Source organism: Adiantum capillus-veneris, chromosome 1 (assembly GCF_014529385.1).
Source record: "Adiantum capillus-veneris isolate H3 chromosome 1, ASM1452938v2, whole genome shotgun sequence".
Lineage (NCBI taxonomy): Eukaryota > Viridiplantae > Streptophyta > Polypodiopsida > Polypodiales > Pteridaceae > Adiantum > Adiantum capillus-veneris.
Window position 1 is genome coordinate 126,753,302 of NC_140931.1, and position 22,879 is coordinate 126,776,180.

Genomic DNA, 22,879 nt, shown 5'->3' on the forward strand with positions numbered 1-22,879 from the left:
GAAGAAACAACTTGACAAAATACAGATGGACGAAGGTGACGATATTGTCGAGCATCTTACAAAAATCAGGGATCTTAAAGAGCAATTGCTTAGCATTGATGAAGTGATTCCAGAGAAGGACTTGGTTTTCAAAACACTCAATTCACTACCACCATCTTATTTGACTTTTCAGACTTCTTTGACTCTGTCTTTGCGAGCTAATCCTGAGCCTCTTCATTTTGAAGAGTTAGTGGCTTTGCTATTGTAGGAGGATCAATCACGTAAGAACAAGTATTTACAGGTGGATGGTATGGATCATGCTCTTGTTGTACATAACAAAAACAAGGGTAAAGAGAGTGCTCATCACTCGAAGTCTGGTGCAGGACAGTCTTCAGAGAAGTCTAAAGGTGATTCCGACAAGTCCAAGAAGAAAGGTAAATGTCACTACTGCAAGAAACCTGGTCACTACATTAGTGAGTGTAAAAAGCAAATTGCTAAAGAAAAGAAGAAAGAGTCAAGTTTGGTTGTTTCAGCTTCTGGTGATTCTTCTACAGCTAAAGAAGAGTCAGCAAACTTTGTGCAGGATTCTTATGCTTTCTGAGCATATTCAGATTTTTCTGCTTACAGTGTTGACGAGACACAAATGATTTGGTACTTTGATAGTGGTGCATCCAGGCATATTACTTCAAGGAAGGATTTGTTTTGTTCATTGGATGCAGCTCCAACAGGAAAGAAGGTGACATGTGCAAATAATGCTTCTTATCCAATCAAAGGCGTTGGTAAGATTTTGATTACCATTTCAGATGGTTCAGATTTATGCTTTCCAGATGTCTTATATGTTCCAGGGATCAAGAAGAATTTGTTGTCTGTATCCTCTCTTGCAAAAAATGGTCTTCGGGTCATTTTTGAGGATGACATATGCGTTGTACGAGATCGAGAGAATGGTTATTCTCTTATCACTACAGGTACGCTGGAAAATGGACTATTTGTGCTAGATCGTTATGAAAAGCAGATTCATGTATGTATTGCAGAAACAAAGACTCAGGCCATGCAGGATGCTGAGTTGTGGCATGCTAGATTTGGGCATGTTGGTTATGGCAGTTTGATGACTTTACAACGTCATAATATGGTGCATGATTTGTCTTTATCGGAGATGCCACTTAGACATGTATGTGAAGGTTGCGTTCTTGGAAAGATGCACAGATTTGCATTTTCACAGGATGGTTCAGTTAAAGGGACACGAAAGTTGCAGCTTGTACATAGTGATGTATGTGGTCCTATGAAGACGCCATCTTTGGGAAACAGCCTTTATTTTGTGACCTTCATTCATGACTTTTCCAGGTTTTGTTGGGTGTATCCACTCAAAGCAAAGTCAGATGTGTTTGCAATTTTTCAACATTATGTCGCCATGGTTGAAAATGAAACAGGTTGCAAAGTACAAACTCTTCGTACCGATCGAGGAGGTGAATACATGTCAGGTGCATTTAAGGATTTTTTGGGAAAGAAAGGCATTAAACACCAGTGCACTATGCCATACACAGCACAACAGAATGGTGTTGCAGAAAGAAAGAATAGGTCTTTAATGGAGACGGCTAGATGTATGCTCAAGGCTAAGAGTTTTCCTCATAAGCTATGGATGGAGGTAGTTGCTTGTGCAGCACATGTTTTGAACAGGTGTCCTACTCGTGCCTTGAAGACCATTACTCCATATGAAGCTTGGTATGACAGAAAACCTTCAGTCAGTTATCTTCGTGTTTTTGGTTGTCTTGCTTATGCTCACATCCCTCAGCAGTTACGTGGGAAGCTTGATGATAAGGCAATCAAATGTATATTTGTGGGGTACAGTAGTGGAAGTAAAGGTTATAGACTTTACAATCTTGCTACAAACAAGAATTTTGAAAGTCGTGATGTAATTTTTGCAGAAACTACTGCTCAACCTATGGTTGCTTTTGATGTACCTCATATGCAGACACATGATGTATTTGAAGGTTTTCTTCCTTCTTTTGTGGAGAATCAAGAATCACAACAGGTTGATAATCTTGATCAATCTTTTGATCAGCATGTGACACCTCATGATGTAGAGGAAATTGTGCGTGAAGAGTAAGAAGTTCTCAGGGAAGAAATAACCTTGCCTAAATGGGTTCAAAAAACTTTGCAGGATAGCAAGTTGGATGCACCATGCCACGAAAAACACGTGCTGGTACTACTTTTGGCAGAGAGCAAGTAGATTTGGCTTGCTTTAGCACTCTTTGTGATGCAGATGAGCCTGATTCATTTGAACAAGCTTTAGAGTGTGTTCAGTGGAAAGATGCTATGCAGCAAGAAATTGATTCTATTCATAAGAATCATACATGGGATCTAGTGGACTTGCCTACAGGTAAAAAGCCTATTGGTACAAAGTGGGTTTTTAAGGTAAAAAGGAAACAAGATGGTACTGTTGACAGGTACAAAGCAAGTCTTGTGGCGAAAGGCTATGCACAACAGAAAGGCATAGATTATGATGAGATATTTGTTCCTACTTCTCGTGCGTCCACAGTTAGATCACTAGTTGAAATTGCTGCTCATCATGGTTGGAAAGTGCATCCGTTGGATATCAAAACTGCTTTTTTGAATGGTGATTTGCAGGAAGAAGTTTATGTAAGTCAACCAAGTGGTTTTGTTGTAAAAGGTCAAGAGAAAAAGGTATGTAGATTGCGTAAAGCTTTGTATGGTCTCAAACAGGCTCCAAGAGCATGGTATGAGAAGATACATACTTATTTGATTGGCCAGGGATTTCAGAATAGTCCAACAGAAAGTACTTTGTATGTCAAAAAGAGAGATGGATTTCTCATTATGCTAACACTTTATGTGGATGATATGCGTCTTACAGGCAATACTGCAGATGAAATTGAAGCGTTTAAAGATGCTTTGAGAAAAACCTTTGAGATGTCTGATCTTGGTTTGCTACATTATTACTTGGGTATTCAGTTTGTTCAATCAGAGGATGGCATATACATGTTGCAGGAAAAATATTTGCATAAAATTTTGGACAAGTTTGGTATGCAAAATTGTAAACCAATCTCTACACCCGTAGAAACTGGATCAAAGTTGAGCATGCACGATGCTGGAGAACCTTTTGATGTACATACTTATGCAGCAGCGGTTGGTTGCTTGATATATTTGGCAGGCAACACTCGTCCAGACATTCAATTTGGGGTTTCACAAGCAAGCAGATTTATGTACAACCCAGGTATGCATCATTGGCAGGCTGTGAAGCGCATACTTCGTTACCTTTCAGGTACCCCTAATCTTTCCATGTTCTTTCCAAGGGGGGATATGTATGGAAAGCACAGTTCTATGCAGCTTCTTGGCTACAGTGATTCAGATTGGGCTGGTGATTTTGACACACGACATTCCACAAGTGGCAATTGTTTTTTCTTGGGAAATGCATGTATATCTTGGCTAAGCAAGAAGCAACCCACAGTGGCTACATCAACTTGTGAAGCTGAGTACAGGGCAGCTTTCACGACAACAGTTGATTGTGTATGGATACGCAGGTTATTGGGAGATCTTTGTGAGTGTCAACAGGCACCCACTACCATTTTCACTGACAGTCAGAGTGCTATGGCAGTTGCAAGGAATCCAGTATTTCATGCAAGAACAAAGCACATAGAGGTTCACTACCACTATGTCAGGGAAAGGCTACATGCAGGGGAGATCACACTAACTTACTGTCCTACACAGGATAACATTGCAGATCTATTTACGAAGGCGTTATCACGAGAAAAGTTTGAAGATTTCCGAAAAGCTTTGGGCTTACTCTCATACACATGATGATCTGCTACGTTGTACGGATTTACACTATCACTATAGGGGGGATTTGTAGACATGTAGTAGTGTTAGTGTGTATACGCGCTTCACCAGGGGCACTTTTCTCCTGCTGGGTTTTTCCCCCTGGACATCTGGTGTGAAAGGACACCTTATCTCTAAGGGTCTCATATAAGCTTTGTAGTTCTGAGTTTGTATATACTCTATTATTCTAATACAGAGAGATAGACTACAGAGATCTCGTACACAAGCTCTGTGTCTTGTCCTTCCACATCTTCTTCCTACTCTGAGTTGCTATCTTCCTTCTGTTTCTTGTTTCATCATCTTCAACAGTCTTGTGGTACTTTGACCTGGATGTAAGTGACCTGTGTGACAATGCTCTTAAGCCTATTTACTAGGCTAGCAATGTCCTCCCCTTCAATCATGGTGATCTTATAAAGTTGTCTTTTGAGACTAATTTTACTTCTTTTGGCCCTGGCTCCAAAATTGCTTTCTAACATGCCAGGCATCATGTGCATGCGTACATTCGTCTATGAAATGCACATAATTTTCATGCAAGGAGGTGATGATGATTCCTAACGCTTGTTCACCTTTGGACAAATTTTGTGCACTTACTATGAGTGTAGATGCCCTAATGTGCACTCCATCGGGTTTGGCTTGTTGTTCTAAGGCAGTGCTGATGACAGACCACAAACATTTTTTCATAAGACATCCTCTTAATTTTGTTTGCTAGGTGTGAAACCCTTCCCCGTTGAATTTTTCTTTTCCCTTGTCCCCCATTTGTGCTAATAGAGGGGTCTTAGCTTAGGAGTCTCTCCTAGCCAGTGTCTACCTCTTTACAAGGTGCACAAGAATTTGAAAAAAACTATTTGAAGTTGTGCGTGCTTGGGTTCATTTCATTGCAAGTTAAGAGAGAGAGAGACTCAAGAAATCCCTTTGTGAAGCCCCTTTTCACAGATAAGGGAATGACCCTTTGCTTTTGCTTTTGATGCTTGAAAGAAACTCTCTTTGAAGCTGTTGGAGTAGGTTTTTGATGTTTGAGCTCTTTTGAATGCTTTGGAAGCTTCAATTTTTTGCTTTGATTGCCTTTAGAAGCCCTTGAGATTTGTTGGTTGCCTTGGAGTGTAAAGCTTGGTAATAATCTTCTTTGAAATTTTTTTGCAGTGCATCGGTCAGTGATGAGAACTACCCTTTTGGTAGCCCTGATGCTGCTGGTAGTCAGCCCGTGGGAGCAAGTGTTTAAAAAGGCTAGTGGCCTTTGAAATCCCTGTTGGAAAGCGGTCCTGTTAAGGGCCGAGGGAGATGGAGGATGCCGCAGGATGGCCCGCTAGTTGAACCGAAAAAAGAGCTCCAATATAAAACAAGCTGTTATGGTTATCTCTTTTAGAGGCGGACAATCTCACTAAGATAGCATATGGCATCAAAAAAGGAGATGCTGCTTATAAAACGTGAGACTTTTCCTTTAACTAGCTCTTAATGCTTTGAATAAAGTATTAAATTTTTCTTCATTTTTTTTTTTGTGTCCACTCAAGCTGGTTTCGTAGGGAGGGTTTCTTGGCTAGGGTCTATGATAGAGCCTCACAATTGGTGACAGATATGTTGGGTACATGTGGAGATATTGTATTGTCAGCTGACAATATCCTTATGTTCTACTTTGAGGAGATAAAGCTTGAGGCTAGGCCACATCTCTTTCTTTTGGAGGTATCTTTGGAAATGAGAAAAAAAGATGTTGATAAACAAGCCCTCAAAAAGCTTTACACTTTGCGTATGGCTGCACAAAGATTGGCATACAGGTATTTTTGTTTCCAAGGCATTATGTAAATAAATAAATTTATTTATAGAAGTTTAAGAATAATGTATCCATTTTCATTTTTGTCAAGATTCTTGAACTTTTTGGTGTCGCAAAAGATTCTTCCTTCGATTCCACTACTTGCTAGAAAGTGGACAGAATTGAAGATACCTGATTCATGTATGTATTCAGAGAAGTTACATAAGCTTTCTTCATGGGAGATTGAAGCGTTCCCTTGGTGGATAGACATGGAGAAAGGCCATGTTTTAGCTTGTGACAGAGATCTTAGAGATGCGATTGGAGGTAGTTCTATGCCAGGTTTATCGGGAGCCGTAGGTGCAGGGCTTCCTCCTAGACCGGCTACACAAGTATGAGTACCATCTTCAGGTAGAGATACAAAACCTTATCCACGTCTTTAACCTTGAAATGTATAAACTTGGTAATTCTAAAGTGTTTCATTGAGAAGGGATTTCTCAAAAAGGAAAGGACGCTATAGCAGACACTATTGTAGATGAGTTGATGGAGAAGGCTTACCATCCTTGTAAAGAATGAGGATGCAAGAGAGCTACACAAGACAAGCACAAAGCACACAAAGATGGAAAGCTTCTTCTTCTTCTTCTCAGAAAAGAGAGTACAAAATGACTAAGTGCTAAAGCTGAAAAGTAGCCCATATGTACATGCGGTCACTAAGTGTGAACTCGCTAGAAGTATACTAGGCTGGCACTATAAGTGTAGTCCAGCTGTAGAATCACTGGCAGAGATCCTACGTGTCGATTACCTAACACGCCAGTGAGTAAATGCCGTAAGCGGCCAAGACCCGTAGTGGATGCCAGCTCAAGGTGTAGAGCTCGACATCTCAACACTCCCCCTCGAGCTCTGCATGTCGTAGAGTCCAAGCATAGTCCGGAAACGTCGAAGCTTCTCAGCTCCGAGGGCCTTGGTAAAGATATCCGCTATCTTATCCTCTGTGCTGACGTAGACCAAGTTGATGTCGCCCGCCAACACTCGCTCTTGAACGTAGTGGTAATGGACCTCTATGTGTTTGGTCCTAGCATGGAACACTGGGTTCCTAGCCAACTGCATGTTGCTGAGGTTGTCACAATGAATGACAATCTGCTGGTCCACCTGCACTCCGAAGTCCTCAAGTAATGTGCGTAGCCAAGCTACCTCGCACGCCGCAACTGCTGCACCTCTGTACTCGGCCTCTGTGCTCGATAAAGCAACCGTAGGCTGCTTTTTGCTGCTCCAAGTAACAACAACACTCCCAAAAGAGAACATGAAGCCACTCGTAGATCTCCTATCAACAATGCTACCTGCCCAATCTGCATCTGTATACCCATACAATGCTAATGGTGCATCTGTTGCATACAACAATGCGTAGTCAAGAGTACCTTGCACATACCTAAGTGTGCGTCGTACTCCATCCAAATGTGGCTTCCTTGGAAGCTGCATGAACTGACTCTCCAAGCCTACTATGTAGCTCAAGTCTGGCCTCGTGATAGTCAAGTAGATTAGACTACCCACAATCTTCCTATACATGTTGACATCCTCAACAACATCACCCTTCTCTGCACTCAGCTTTGCATTCACATCCAAGGGAATAGAAATCGGCTTACAATCAGCCATACCATACTTTGAAAACATGTCCAAAGCATACTGTCTCTGTGATAGCCATACACCCTCTGGAGTCCTGATCACCTCAATGCCAAGAAAGTAGCGCAACTCGCCTAAATCTTTCATTTCAAACTCCTGTTTGAGAAGACCCTTCACATGGTCAATCTCCATAGCATTGTCACCAACAATAATAAGGCCATCTACATATATGGTAATGACCACAATCCCCACATCACTCTCACGTACATAGAGTGAATGATCAGCATGAGCTCTCCTAAAACCAATACTGACAAGATACTTGGCAATCCTGTCATACCATGCTCTAGAGCCCTGCTTCAAACCATACAAAGCTTTGAGAAGTCTGCATACATAATCTGGGTAACCTGGATCGACATAACCAGGTGGCTGATCCATATACACTTCCTCTTGCAACTCACCATTCAAGAAGGCATTCTTTACATCCATTTGATGCATAATCCATCCTCTAGATGCAGCCACTGCTATGACAGCTCTCACAGTCGTCATCTTTGCCACTGGAGCAAAGGTCTCCTCATAGTCTATGCCATACGTCTATGCATAACCCTTTGCGACCAGCCTTGCCTTGTGATGCTCAATGTTACCATCAGCCTTATGCTTGGTTTTATACACCCATTTACAACCAATAGCTTTCTTGCCACTTGGCAATGGCACCAACTCCCATGTGTCGTTTGCTTCCAATGCAGCCATCTCTTCATTCATTGCATCATCCCAATGCACATTTCCAACTGCATCCTCAAAACATGTGGGCTCCACATTTTGTATCACCTTAGCCATGTAGGCTTGGTGATGCGCTAGATATCCATCATAAGTCAATTTCTGAACTGGATTTCTGACTCTATTAGATCTGTGCGGTCCTGGGTCACTCCTTTTCCCTCTAGCATCTTCTTGTACTTTCCTTACACCAGGTGTCCTGACAGCCGGAATTCCAAATTCCTCATCAAGACTTTGTTCAGAACCATCTGAATCCATGTCTACATGTGAAAAACCTGATGATGCATCAACCATAAAGGGAGGTTCATCAACCTTTTCCTTTCCTTTTCGTGATACATTCCCTGTACCTGTTGGTGGAGTAACCTGCGTACGTAGTCTACCATTCCATGGTTTCTCAACAGAGCCACGAGAAGAGGACTCTTGTGGTCCACTCAAAACCTGTGACTGTGGCCTCACATTTTGTACAACCACATCATCTTTTACATCAGCCCCAATAGTGCCATGTGCATTAATGTACCAGCTGCTCATCTCATCAAAGACTACATCTCTGCTCACTCGTAATTCTCGTGTAGTAGGATTGTAGCACCTGTACCCCTTTTGTTCAAGGGAATATCCCACAAGAATACATTTCTCTGCTTTAGGATCCAATTTCCTACGCAACTCATCTGGTACATGCACGTAAGCTATGCAGCCAAACACTTTCAAGTGTGCCAAATCAGGCTTTGTACCTGTAAACTTTTCCTTAGGTGTTACATCATGCACCACAGCTGTAGGTGTCCTGTTCATAATGTACACAGCTGTATTTACGGCTTCATCCCAGAAATGATGAGGCATGTTCTTCTCATTCATCAATGCACGTGCAACCTCTGCAATGTGCCTGTTTTCCTTTCTGCGACCCCATTCTGTTGTGGAGTATATCTGCATGTAAACTGCCTGCGTATACCATGCATTCGCAGAAAATCTGAAAAATCATTGGAGAAGTACTCTCCCCCTCCATCTGACCTCAATGTCTTGATTTGCATATCTGTCTCCTTCTCAATCATGACTTTGAAGTCTTGAAAGTGACCAAACACTTCACTTTTGTTACGCATGAAGTAGACCCATACTTTCCTTGTATGGTCATCAATGAAAGAGACATAATAACTGCAACCATGTATACTTGCAGTATCGGTTGGACCCCAAACATCTGTGTGCACCACCTCAAGTGGCTTTTTACATACATTGCGCTCATGTGGAAATGAGCCCTTTGACTGTTTTCCAAACTGGCATGCTGCACACACTTTATGCATACCATCCACCTTGAATTTGGGAAAACCTTTTACAATCTGTTTTGATTGCATGCTGCGTAATCTCTGCTCATTGACATGGCCAATGCATTTGTGCCAAATTTCAACATCAGCCACAACACATGTGCCCTGTGCAAATAATGCAGCTTTTACCTCAGGCATGTCTACATTCAGCGTAAACATTCTGCCCACACATTTGCCCTCTGTGATCAGCTTACAGCCATTCTGGAAATCTTCTACATAATAGTCATTTGGATTGAAGCGAACCTGCAAACCCTGCTCAACCATTTGTCCAACAGAAACAAGATTCTTTGTAATGTTTGGGACATGAAGTACATCTGCTAATTACTTTGATTTCCCACTCTTCGTATTTAGAGGTATGCCCCCTACATGAGCAATGGGGTGAGCTGTGTCATCTCCAGTCTGCACATAGCCTAACACATCTGGTTTGAGCATATCTCTAAACCACTCTCCACGAGACGTCATGTGATTAGAGGCACCTGAATCCACATACCAAACATCATCTTGGGTGGAATTCTCTGCAGTCATTGTATTCATTACCTGCTGCATAACAAACATGCGCTCGTTTTTGATGTCATCTGCATCTCTGCTAGTAGATGCATAGTTGCCCTGTTCTCTCTTTCCACTTGCTTTTCCCTTTGGACAGTCACGTGACATGTGACCTCTTTCACCACAAGTCCAACATTCTCTCGTATCTGGAGTATGTTGCTGCCTGCTTGATCCTGCACCATGACATCTTTGACTCCCCCTGCCTTGATACTGGTTTCCCCTACCACCTGTATTGTTTTGATTTGATTGACCTTCCAGAAATTGGCCCCTTCAACCCCTTGGGCCTCGACCACGACCTCTAGCTCTACCTCTGTTGGAGTTAGAATAGAAGGCCTGTTCAGAATTATTTATGCCATGAGAAGAAGATGTGTCAAGGTTCTTCTCCTCAAGAATAAGCATAGAAATCAAATCTTGGAACACGGGGATGTCGTCTCTTGTATTCATGGAAGACCTGAAATGTACATACTCATCTCCTCGACCATCCAAGCATGCACGGACAATGTCATCATCTTCCACTGAGACTTTAATAGATCCAAGAGCCTCAATGATACTCTTGATCTTCAAGGCATAATCATTGATTGAGAGGTTGTTCCTCTTAACCTGATTTAGCTCCGACTTTAGTTGAAGCTTCCTGGCCTTGGTGTTCACCTCAAACACTCTGCCTAAGTTTCTCCATGCAATGGCGGGGGTTTCAGCATCCTGTAGATAGCCCATCATGCCATCTGTGATGCTCATAGAAAGCCAATACATCACTTTGCTCTAGCCTTGTTGCCAGTCTCTCAAGGATTTCCTTTGTTCTGTTGTAGCATTTGCCTCGAGAATCTCTGGTTCCTTTTCATTGTCTCCTTCTACATAGTCGCAATAACCTTTTCCTTTTAGGAAATTTGTTATTCTGAACTTCCATGCAGGGTAGTTATTTTTCTCAAGCTTCTCAGTAACAATCTGACTGAAATCGTCAGACATCTTGAAGCACTAAGACAAAATAGCTACAATCTGCAAAAACCTGCAAATCTGTTGAACCTGCTATCGTGGTACCTGTAACGCTTTCTACACTCAACAAGTGTCCACAATCAAACGTACATACAACCACTGCACTTGTACAATAAATCTCTGTGTACTGCACTTTGGAGACCTGTTCAGAAACTTGGATTGCGAGCGAAGGGATTGTGATGCTCTTGCTCTCTTAGCCTCTCTTGCCTGCACCAGGCTCTGATACCATGTAAAGAATGAGGATGCAAGAGAGCTACACAAGACAAGCACAAAGCACATAGAGATGGAAATCTTCTTATTCTTCTTCTCGGAAAAGAGAGTACAAAATGACTAAGTGCTAAAGCTGAAAAGTAGCACATATGTACATGCGGTCACTAAGTGTGAACTCGCTAGAAGCGTACTAGGGTGGCACTATAAGTGTAGTCCACCTGTAGAATCACTGGCAGAGATCCTCCGTGTCGGTCACCTAACGCGCCAGTGAGTAAATGCCATAAGCGGCCAAGACCCGTAGTGGATGCCAGCTCAAGGTGTAGAGCTCGACATCTCAACAATCCTCACATGGTAGTACTTCTCGTACTTAATAACATCATTACACTTCATAGTAAATTATTATGTTTCTTTGTCTAATTTTGTGCCATTACTTACTCAGATATTGGTGGATCTTGTCAATTGCGTTGTGTCTTTTCATTTGATTATCCAGATAATGTCTCGATGCATGGTCATATTAGACATGATGTTGATCAATGTATTGTTGTCACTGGGGACTACATTGCCATTTTTGGAGATTTTTCATTGGGAGTAAGGTCTCCATCTTGGGCTATGATTCATGAGCATATGCTCAAGGCCCGGCCAAGTGATCTTGTTTATAGGCAAAACAACAAGTCAGTTGCTTGGGCTGTAGATTTTATTTTCCTCAACCTTCCATATGGAGGATTGATAAGTGGCTATGGTGTCCCGCCCATGTGGGATACGATCACAGAGGATCATGTCCATGCGGGAATTCATCTTGCATGGAACACTTTATCGAACCTGGGTTGGTTGTTAATCATGGCTTCTTTTGCAGGTCTCTAACCACTTTTTCGTATTTGAGGTTCACATTTGATGTATACAAATCACTCATGTGTTGTTTTGCAATTAAGGTGATACACCTCGATGGGCTGAAAGGTTCTTTATTGCTTCTGACATGCATATTTATTGACGGATAGTAGTGCTTCATCACACTCCCTACGGCTTCATGGAAGCAAGAGGAGACAAACTTCAGGTAGCTTGTATTTCTCTTTTGTAGTTTATGTAAGGCGTGTTCCTTTTTTTAAAAATAACTTTTTTTGGTATTATATGTGTGTAGTTTGACACCTCGATGTTTTACTTGGTGCATCGACGGGGTTCCACATCGCCTATTTACATAGCAGAGAGTATGTCTTCTTTTCAAGCACTCGGCATGAGGCCTACAGATTCTATCATGCAGCACTATATTCCCGATACCTCAATATCCATTGCCGCCAATGGAGTGCCTTGGCGTGGAAAATTGCAGAGGAGCTCTACATTTTTGGGTGCATTTGTGGAGTTGTTATGCAGGAGTAGAGGCATTTTCTTGGAGTTTGAATGCGGGACTGCACCTGTGTTGGCGACATGTGAAGCTTCGGGTCAAGTGTGTGGTTCTTTGGATTATGATGATAGTATTATTACAGGTTTCGTGCAGTCTATGTTTCATCACAAAAAGTGGAGCACGGAGGAGGCTTCAACGCCTATTGATTTGGAGGATGAGGGTGATAGTCCTATGGGTGGGAACCCTTTTGATGACTAGTGAGACTCCCATTACATAGTTGGACCTTTTACATACTTTTTGCTATCATATATGTGTTTTGGTATTCCTATGCCATTGTGTGTCTAGTAATCTATCACTATGTCTTGTTGGTTGTAAAAAGCTGCCATTAGACTCATTGGCTAGTTTATAATTTTTTGTTTTTTTTATTGAAGTATATTACCCATGTATATTGAAGCGGAGGCAAGACGGGTGGCGTCAGATGATCGCTTTGATTTGTAGCTTCCTGAGCAACCTCATATATGCAACATATTTATTGACGATGAATGTGACTCTTCATAGGAGTTTTCGTTTGCAGATTTTTCAATGTACTCTTTTTAAAATAAAGAATGAATTGGGTCTATAAAATTCTTGCATGGTTCAAGGTTGCAAGATTAATGAAATTGTCTTTTCTTGCATTATATCTGTCTATTTTAAATCAATTTGTTGTGCTACAAAGTTAGAACTAGGAGTTTCTTTTACAGATTTTGCAACGTATTCTTTTGATAATAAAAACTATTTTGGGTCTATAAGATTCTTGCATGGTTCAAGGTTGCAAGATTAATGGTCTTGTCGATGGCATATTAGGCCTTGTCGATGAGGAGCTTGTCAGGTTGGAATCTCTCTCTCTCTCTCTCTCTCTCTCTCTCTCTCTCTCTCTCTGTCTCTCTCTCTCTCTCTCTCTCTCTCTCTCTCTCTCTCTCTCTCTCTCTCTCTCTCTCAAATAGTCGAGGGGAAAAAGCCTAAGGACAACAAGGGTTGAGAGTATAAAGAGAAAACCCTCAAAACGGGTCCTTACCCCGGATGAGGCATCATGCTCAAGCAGGGCCAACAATACTATGAATGAGTATGCCATAGATTTAACCCCCATCTTTCTTCTCATGTGTTGCTAATGATTAATGAGCTTGCCAATAACAAGGACCCTTATTCTATAAGAAAACCTCTCCTCTTTCCATCGCATTTTGACACTCCCTCCCTCCCTCTCTCTCTCTCTCTCTCTCTCTCTCTCTCTCTCTCTCTCTCTCTCTCTCTCTCTCTCTCTCTCTCTCTCTCTAGTTTCCCATGACGTTAAAAATTCTCTTCTTTTTATTCTAAGTCCTTTACTAATTTTCCCTTTTTGTTTCTCTCTCTCTAGCAATCCATGCAGACATGGAGTTCTAGATCTAGCAATTTCGTCCCAATGAGTAGCAATATAGGAACTAGCAAAAATTTTGAAGTGTATCTTATGTAAACAACATTTGTCACGAATTCTTGTCATAGATTCGGTAAAGTCATAGATTCTGAAGTGTTTCTTATGTAAACAACATTTGTCACAGATTCTTGTCATAGATTCAACAATGTCATAGTTTTTAGCTGGTTACAAATATATTAAACCTTTATTTTTGTGAACACTAGCCAATGGTTTATGCTACTTCCTACTTACCACGGTGGAGGTAATCAAGTAGAACTATAAGAGGATCATCACTATAATTTTGAAGTTATGGTATTTGGACAGAAGATAAAGAACATCACATTACAAACCATGAATAATGGGAGCTTAGTTACGGTTCATTCAAATTACCTTGCTTTCACAAATTATCTTGCTTGGTTTCTGGTTTGCTTAGATGTTTTTGCTCGAGGTTTGGTAGGACTCCCCTTATAGAGTGCACTAGATGCCCTTGAAAGCAAGCTCTTGCCACTTGGGGACTCTGTTACTAATGCTAATGCAATTGTGTGTGTGGAGATCCTGGCAGGGGAGTAGTCGCACGTGGATGAGGAAGAATTGCAGGCCATGCAAGCCAAGATTGAGGCCAATAGGATGCCTACTCCGCTGCATAACCCCCCCTTTGATGATCCAAAGATCATAGGTGCAATGAAAGGGAGAGTTGACTTGGGTGGAAAGGGAAATAGGGAGGAGGAGGACAAGGAGTAGGAGGTAAACTCTATCCTAATTTCCATGTTGCTTTTTTTTCCCCTCATTATCTTTTTTCTTAACCTTGACTGGTTTATGACAGGACGTCGTAGAGGTTGATGAGTTTGTAGCAAGGACAACTCCCTCCTAGCGATGTTGCCATTGTACATATTGAATTTACTCCCCAAGGCCATTTCATGACATGGTCGTTGAAAGCTTTGAGCAAGGTTTTGTGTTTGTGCACCATTGAGCTCAAAATGTGCATCTTGTGTTCCTAGTGAGTAGATCCCTTGTATGCACAACATTTGGCACTGGCTTCTGTGGCAAAGTGCTTTCTCAGATAGGGATACATTCTTCCATTGGCTCAACTAACCCTCAGGAGATAGCGCACTCCCTCCTTGCTTGGGAGTTTCCTTATGTGCAAGAGAGACGCCATGAAATGGCAAAGACAATTGTGAGCTCCTCAGTTGTACGATGTAAAATCAACTTTTTAGAAGTAATAAAAAATAGTTTGAATTGCCTCTCTATCTTGTGTGTGTTCTTTTCAATGTGATCTCTCAATCTTGTAAATTATTGGAATTGGTGATGTGTTTCAATAAGCGGTGTCCTTTTTTTTTAAAGCAACAACTCAGCATAAGTGGGATGCACATGATCACTCCCTTCAACTTAACTTAATACATTAAGAAACCAAAAAGGCAAATCATTTTGGGGATAGTACAAAATCCATTTGAGTGAAAAGAAGTGGAATTTATATTGTCATGTTGCATAAATGTTTGCTTTCACTAAATCTTGACTTTATTTGGTATCCTAGGGGGCATACAAGGCCACATAATGCAAAAAATGGGATGGCCACAAGGGCGCGTAGATGGCTTAGCCAAAAGTCCTGGATGGTCATCTGTGCGTCCTTGTGGCCACCCCCTTTTTTGCATTTTTGGCCATTGTTGCACTCTAGGAGCCTTAAAATTCTGAGATAAACCTTAAATTTAACTTTTCATGCACATGATCACTCCGTTTAACTTAACTTAATAGTTCCCTAAACCAAAAGGTGAAAACACATCGGGGACAATTTAAAAATCATCTAACTGGAATGAAGTGAAATTTATATTGTCATGTTGCATAAGCATTTGGTTTCACTAAATATTTACATTTTTTGGTATCCTAGGGGACAAACAAGGCCAGAAACTGCAAAAAAGGGGGTGGCCACAAGGGTGCACAGATGAGCCATCCAAGACTATTGGTTGGTCCATCTGTGCACCCTTGTGGTTAGCCCCTTTTTTGCATTATCAGGCCTTGTATGCCCCCTAGGATACCAAAAAATGTCAATATTTGGTTAAAATTTAATTGTTCATTACCAAAATCACTTGAACAATCAAAAAAGGAAAATGAAATTGGAGACAATAGACACAACTCTCAATCATTTTGTCATTGCAAATTCATCTAATTACAAAGATAAAGGTGTGCAACACAAAAAGGGAGGTGTAACTTTGGCTAATGGTCGAAGTCCCACAGCAATCGGTGTGCAGGCTGCATATCCTTTGGCTGTATTGTCACTCTCTTTGCATGTATGGTGCATAGGTTGGTATCTTCCAACACCAAAATGATGTGGGCATTTGCAGCTTCTTGAATAGCCTCGAGCACCATTGCTTGCATCCTATATTGTTTTCCATAGATTTGAAGCACCTCCTTCATCGTGTGAGCAAAGGAGGCGCATCAAATTAAAAGCTCGGTAGTCTTCTAGTAGTACCGGATTTTGCAAATTCCCTTGCTATTTTTTGATGCCGCTGAGGTTGTCTTGGGGGGCACTTGCACATTTGATGGTTGGCGGTGTTTGGGCTTCTTGAAAAACTTAGATTTGTGTCTGTTTACATGCTTTGGTGCTGAATTTTCCGCCTCTTCTGAGTCATCCTCTTCCCTTGCCTCCCGATCTTGTGTTGACCCCACCATTACAGTGCAACAAACCTCTAATGTGTGATTCTCTCTCTCTCTCTCTCTCTCTCTCTCTCTCTCTCTCTCTCTCTCTCTCTCTCTCTCTCTCTTTCTAGATATAGAACACGCAGTTGCAAAACTCTCTATCTCTCTTTCATTGCAAGCGCCAATTTTTGATCACACGCAATATGCGTGCTCCACACAACCTCAGACTCCCCAACCCACTAGTCATCAAAGACCCAAGGCTCATGTTGGTAGTGCTCCTTGACAATCATTTGGACTCTGCCAGAAGCAATGTCTTTTGCCCGTTTTCTTGTAATCAATCACATAAATGTTTCTCATTAATACACACTCTACATAAAACTTTCTCATTAATACACGCTCCATAGCATTACAATTATCTAATTCTATTGCATGCTCAATTGGCACTGTGAAAGAATGAGCTGAAAACTTATGACAACTCATCACTTATCAAAAGACCCCTATATCACGTGCGTTCAAGAGGTCATTAATAATACCCAAATATACATACTATACTTACACTGTGAGCCTATTTAAAAGACCCCCACCCCCCTTTGTATGTATAAATTTTTATACATTTTGGTCTTTTAATAATCCTCTCCGGTTAACTCATGTGATATCATACACATTCTAAAAAGTGCCTACCCCGGGTGACAACTACTCTAGGTTGGTAGTTAGAGTTAGTTCATATCAGTTTTCCTTTGGAATTACTAGACGAAGGACCTCTGACTAGCAACCGTTCTGACCATCTACATTCCTTTCCCCTTTTATTATAATTTTGGTACAAACCAAAACTTCAGTAGGTGATGATGGGTAAAGCTCATTCTTTTTTGGTGGTTGCTGTAGGACTCTTGGTGGTGCATTGGCTGGAGCACTGGAATCAACTCTATCTTTTTGCACTAACCTGTAAATGGATTCTTGATCCAGTTGCTCTCTGTGCTCAGTCTTAATTTTGATCTGATAAGGTATCAGGGCCCCCCAAGTATTTATATCAGCATATTACATAGTGTTTTTGCCTTTGGTTTGTCGTGCCCTTGCTAATTTGTGGCAAAAAGATGCTATGTGGAGCCATCCCATTGGTAGTGGTTGATTGGCTTTGATTATTGCTTCAAACAGAACCTCAACAATCTCTCTAAACTGTGGTTTAGAGGCTGCCTTGTTGTGGACACTTTCTTTTTAGGAAACTTGGAGGCTTCAGCATTTAATTGGATCAGGTCATTAGTGATGCAAGTAAATGCTCCAATCTAGCTCCTCCATTGATCCATCTTGAGTCAAAAAATTTCTTAGATCTTCTTTCAATTCATCTAATACCAGCTTGTCCTTAGATTTGTTTAGAGCCTCTTTCCATGCAGCCCACTTAGCTTTGCTTATTTCATACCACTCTATGAGCTGATTGACAATGCAAATATATATGTCGTTGTCAATAGGCTCACTATACCTTGGGTATAGTGTAGGAAAGGACCGAGGCAATTCTTCCACTTTTTGTAGGAATTCCATATAGCAATACTGGAAAATTGGGACTAAACACTTGAAAATGCATTACTTTATGATTGTTTTGATGCATCATCTTTCTAGCGATTTTAATCAAAATGTAGTTTCTAGAGATGAACCTCCTAGTATTCCCTTAGTGTCATCCGAGTCTTTGGCCACTTACTATTGGTAGCATTTTCCTAGAGTAGTGCATTACTCCATTGGTCCAAAACTACCCTGGAACTCTACATTTGAATCAACATTTCTTTGATCTGAAGATGAATGTCCTTCATGCATAGGTAGGTGGGCTTGGTGCCTAGAAGAATTTCCAGTTGTAACCCCAGATCTTGCTTGATGTAGGGATTAACTTCCAAATCAAGAGTAGTAATTCACCACTCTTGCACTCTCTGTAGTACCTCGACACACCTCGGGTGTGTCAACAACTCACAGACTTCCTGATTATGATAATTGATCAATTTCCAATTGTTTACTATTCTTCTAGTACCCACATACAACATCTGAAATCTTTCCAAGTTTGAGTAAACAGTTTCATCATGTAGAAACTATTGGATTTGAAGTGCTTTCTGCTTTTGCAAGCGCTTATTGAGCGTTAACAGCTTAGTGGTGTGATTATGATCATTGTTAGAATTTGAGTCTGGAATAAAATGCTTTCTATTATCATTTCTTTGAACAAATACCCAAGATTTTCATGTCAATTTTTGTTGATCAAGTGGCTGCATTTGGTGTTGGGATGTGTTTGTTTGTGTCTGCTCTTGTAATTGTATCTGTCTTCTAGCATCTCCATTCTTTCCATCAGAGCCTTATTGCCTATTAGGATTCAAATCCTCTGCTACTAATCTTGGTGATGGAGGAGATAGTGGGTTGTCATTGTCATCATCATCATCTTTGTCCTCCTCACCCTCCTAGTTGGTAAGGTCTGCCCCTTCATCCTCATGCTCATCCTCCTCATCCTTGTCATAATATTTATCTTGTACCTTCTCCTTGTTGAGGAACTCCGTCATGGATTCATTAACTAGTGCAATAAATGTACTCCTTTGTGTTGTCCTCGGATCAGACTAAACAAACTCTACCACTATTTGCAAGTTAGTCAAATTGAGAGTACGCCTCCATCTGCATCCACAATGTCCGCCAAGGACTAGACATACTTTTCAAGTATAGCCTTTTTCATCAAAGTATGAGTTTCATGAAGCGTTTTGTAGTTAGGCATTTTTAGGTTCAACATTGTTTTAAATCTTTCCATTGTCTATTGGGAAATGTTTTCTTCTCTTCCAGTACTGTATTTCAGCTTCAAACTGTCTATCTTCCTATGGAGGTAGATATTACATTATATCTTTCACCCATCTGACTTTTTCACTCTTTAATGTCTCAACTTTTACCTTAGTTTGCTATAGTTCTTTCTTTATAGCTTCCTTTTCTATATTGAAGACCGATGCTTGGGCCTTCATCATTTTCCCTATGGAATTCATAATTGTAATCCATCCTAACTGGATGGCAGCTTTACACCCCTCCATAATGGTATCAGTATTCGATTGATCGGTTTCATACATGATCATAGGAAAAGAGTAGGGTAGCAAGGCTCTATCCAGCCTTTTCATTATCAGTCTTTCCTTTAATGGTTGTTTTTGCAATTATCTTACCCTGTTCAATTTGAACAACTGCATTGATGCTTGTTTGGCTTGCTGAGCTTGAATGTAGTGCTACTAGATTCCTGATCTTTACCTTCAGTCTTCTATGTACTGGCCTGTGTTGGAATGGTGCTTGCCGACTTAGCTTTTTCTAGACTAGTTTTAACCTTGGCATCTACAGGTGCACTAGTCTTCTCATTTACCTTTCCAGATGGGCTTGCATTTTTCTAGGTTGCTAATCTTTTGATTTCCAATGTTGCTACTTCTTTTCATTTGCCTTTAGTCATTTTGCCTTCAGTCATCTACTAGTTTTCTTGTCGGTTAAAGTCAATGAAGACTTATTGTTTTCTTCTTTGTGCTGTCTCCCAGCTACCTTTGCCTATACCTTTTGAACATTGGAATGTGATGGAGTGCAATGGTCCCAATAGAGAAACTGCCCCACATACTAGGCCTCAAATAAGTTATGGGATTTAACCTTCTCCATCTGCTGTTGCATGACATTGGTGTATAGAAATTGATTGCTATTGATACTAGCTTTGGGGTTGATTCTCTTTGACACGAGCATTGAGAATAGATTTTTAGAAATATAGTTTGGGATGTTCTTTATGAAGTCGCGGAGCGGAGCGTGGGTCGACTCTCTCACACACACACACACACAGTGAGCTTACACAGTACAATACGCAGAGAACTGTTAGAAGGGTTATCTCCCAATTGAACTTAGTATTCACAAAGTATAAGTTAGTATATACAAAGAGTTAGAGGGAGGTGAGAACTGTAAATCTATGAACATAAATGTACAAAGATTTACATGGCTGCCATCTATCCAATGCCCAATAACTCACGACAATGCACAAAGCCCTCTCCTGGAAGTCCCTTTGTGAGTAGATCAGCAGGATTGTCCTTGGTGTGGATCTTCAGCAATTGTATCTGCTTGTCTTCAAGTACTTCCCTAATGAAGTGATATTTGACATCAATATGCTTAGTCTTCGAATGGAACACTGGATTCTTTGCCAATTGTATAGCACTTTGACTATCACAATATAACTCTGGCATATCTACTTTGATTCCCAAGTCTGCAACCAATCTACCAAGCCAAATAGCTTCTTTGCATGCCTCATTTGCTGCAACATACTCAGCTTCTGTAGTAGACTGCGTAACACAATCTTGTAATCGAGATCGCCATGATATGGAACCTCCAGCCAATGTAAAGACATAGCCTGATGTAGATCTCCTCTTATCCAGGTCTCCTGCATAATCTGAGTCAGTGTATCCTCTGACACTCAAATCCTGACTACCATAGCATATGCGCATACTCTTTGTATGTTTTAAGTATCTCATGATACCTTTCACTGCCTCCCAATGTTTCTTGCCGGGATTTGACATATATTTGCTAACCACTCCCATTGCAAATGCAATATCCGGACGTGTAGCAATCATTGCATACATCAAACTACCCACTGCAGGCGCATATGGAATCTTATCCATTTCAGCCTTTTCTTCCTCAGACACAGGACAATCTTGTTTGCTAAGTTTCACATATGGTGGCAATGGAACACTCAATGCCTTTCCCTTCTCCATATTGAAACGTTGCAAAACCTTGTCAATATACTCTGTTTGAGATAACCAAATCAACTTCTTTGATCTGTCTCTCTCAATGCGCATACCAAGTATATGACTTGCCTCACCCATGTCTTTCATGTCAAACGATTTTGCCATCTTTGACTTCAAAGCTGAAATTTCTTCCAAGTGTTTGCCAACAATCAACATGTCATCCACATACAAAATAAGGATCAGCCAACTGCCATCCTTAGCCTTCTTTGTATATAGACAGTGATCGAACTCACTACGTTTGTAGCCTTGAGAAAGCATAAACTGGTGGAACTTATGGTACCATGCCCTCGGTGATTGTTTTAAGCCATAAAGACTCTTTAACAACTGGCATACCAAATGTTCCATGCCTTTCTCAACAAACCCTTCTGGCTGCTGTATGTAAATTTCCACATCTAAATCACCATGCAAGAACGCTGTCTTGACATCCATTTGGTGCAACACCAAATCCAATATAGCAACCAATGCAAGAAAGCATCTCAATGTAGTCATCTTGACCACTGGAGAGAAGACTTCATCAAAGTCAATGCCTTGTTCTTGCTTAAAGCCCTTGGCAACAAGCCTTGCTTTGTACTTTGGCTGACTATCATGAGCGGTGATCTTGTACCTGTAAACCCATTTACAAGGTAGAGCCTTTTTGCCCTGTGGTAATTTAACCAACTTCCATGTCTGGTTTTTATGCAGAGCTGTCATCTCTGACTGCATGGCCAACTGCCATTTTTTCGAGTCAACCACTTGTAATGCTTCCTTGTAACAAGATGGTTCTCCGCAATCTGTGAGCATGACATAATTTAGAGATGGCACATAACGATCAGGTGGTTTGGAGGCACGCTCAGAACGTCTCACCACAACTGATTCTGCCTCTCTAGCCACTATAGGCTGTTCCTGAGCCTGACCATGCTGTCTTGATGTGCTAGCACTAGGTCCATCTTTCCTGAAGACAACTCTTCTGATCTCCTCTGTCTTCTCTGGCTTAGCGTGAAACTTGGCTTCATTGAAATGCACATCATTGCTACGAATAAGCTTTCTGGACTCAGGATCCCAAAGCCGGTAACCCATCTCGCCCGATTCTCCGTAGCCAAGAAATATACACTTCTTGCTCTTTGGTTCTAACTTATTTCTGAACTCCTTAGGAATATGGCTATAAGCTTCACAACCAAAGACTCTGAGATGCTTATACGAAGGTGCCTTGCCTGTCCATAGCATCTCGGCCACTGCACTCTTATCCAGAACCCTACTAGGAGACCTGTTGATCAAATGGATTGCTGTAGCCACTGCTTCCGCCCAAAATCCATCAGGCAACTCAGCATTTGACAACATGCTTATGACCTTCTCTTGTAAGGTCCTATTCATACGTTTTGCAACCCCATTCTGTGAAGGATTATATGGTGCAGTAAGTTCCCGCTTAATCCCTTTTGCTTCACAAAAGTCTTGAAAAGCTTTGGAAACGTACTCTCCACCATTGACAGTTCTCAAGCACTTCAGCTTCTGACCACTCTGATTCTCCACCAGCTGCAAGAATGTCTTAAAGACCTTGAGCACCTCATCCTTGTGCTTCAAGAAGTAAACCCATACTTTGCGAGAATAGTCATCTATGAATGTACAAAAGTACGCTGCTCCCCCTAGTGACAAACTAGGCATTGGTCCGCATAGATCACTGTGTACAAGAGCTAACCGTTCGTCCCTACGATTCCTCTTTGATCTGTGCGGTTCCTGTGTTTGCTTACCATA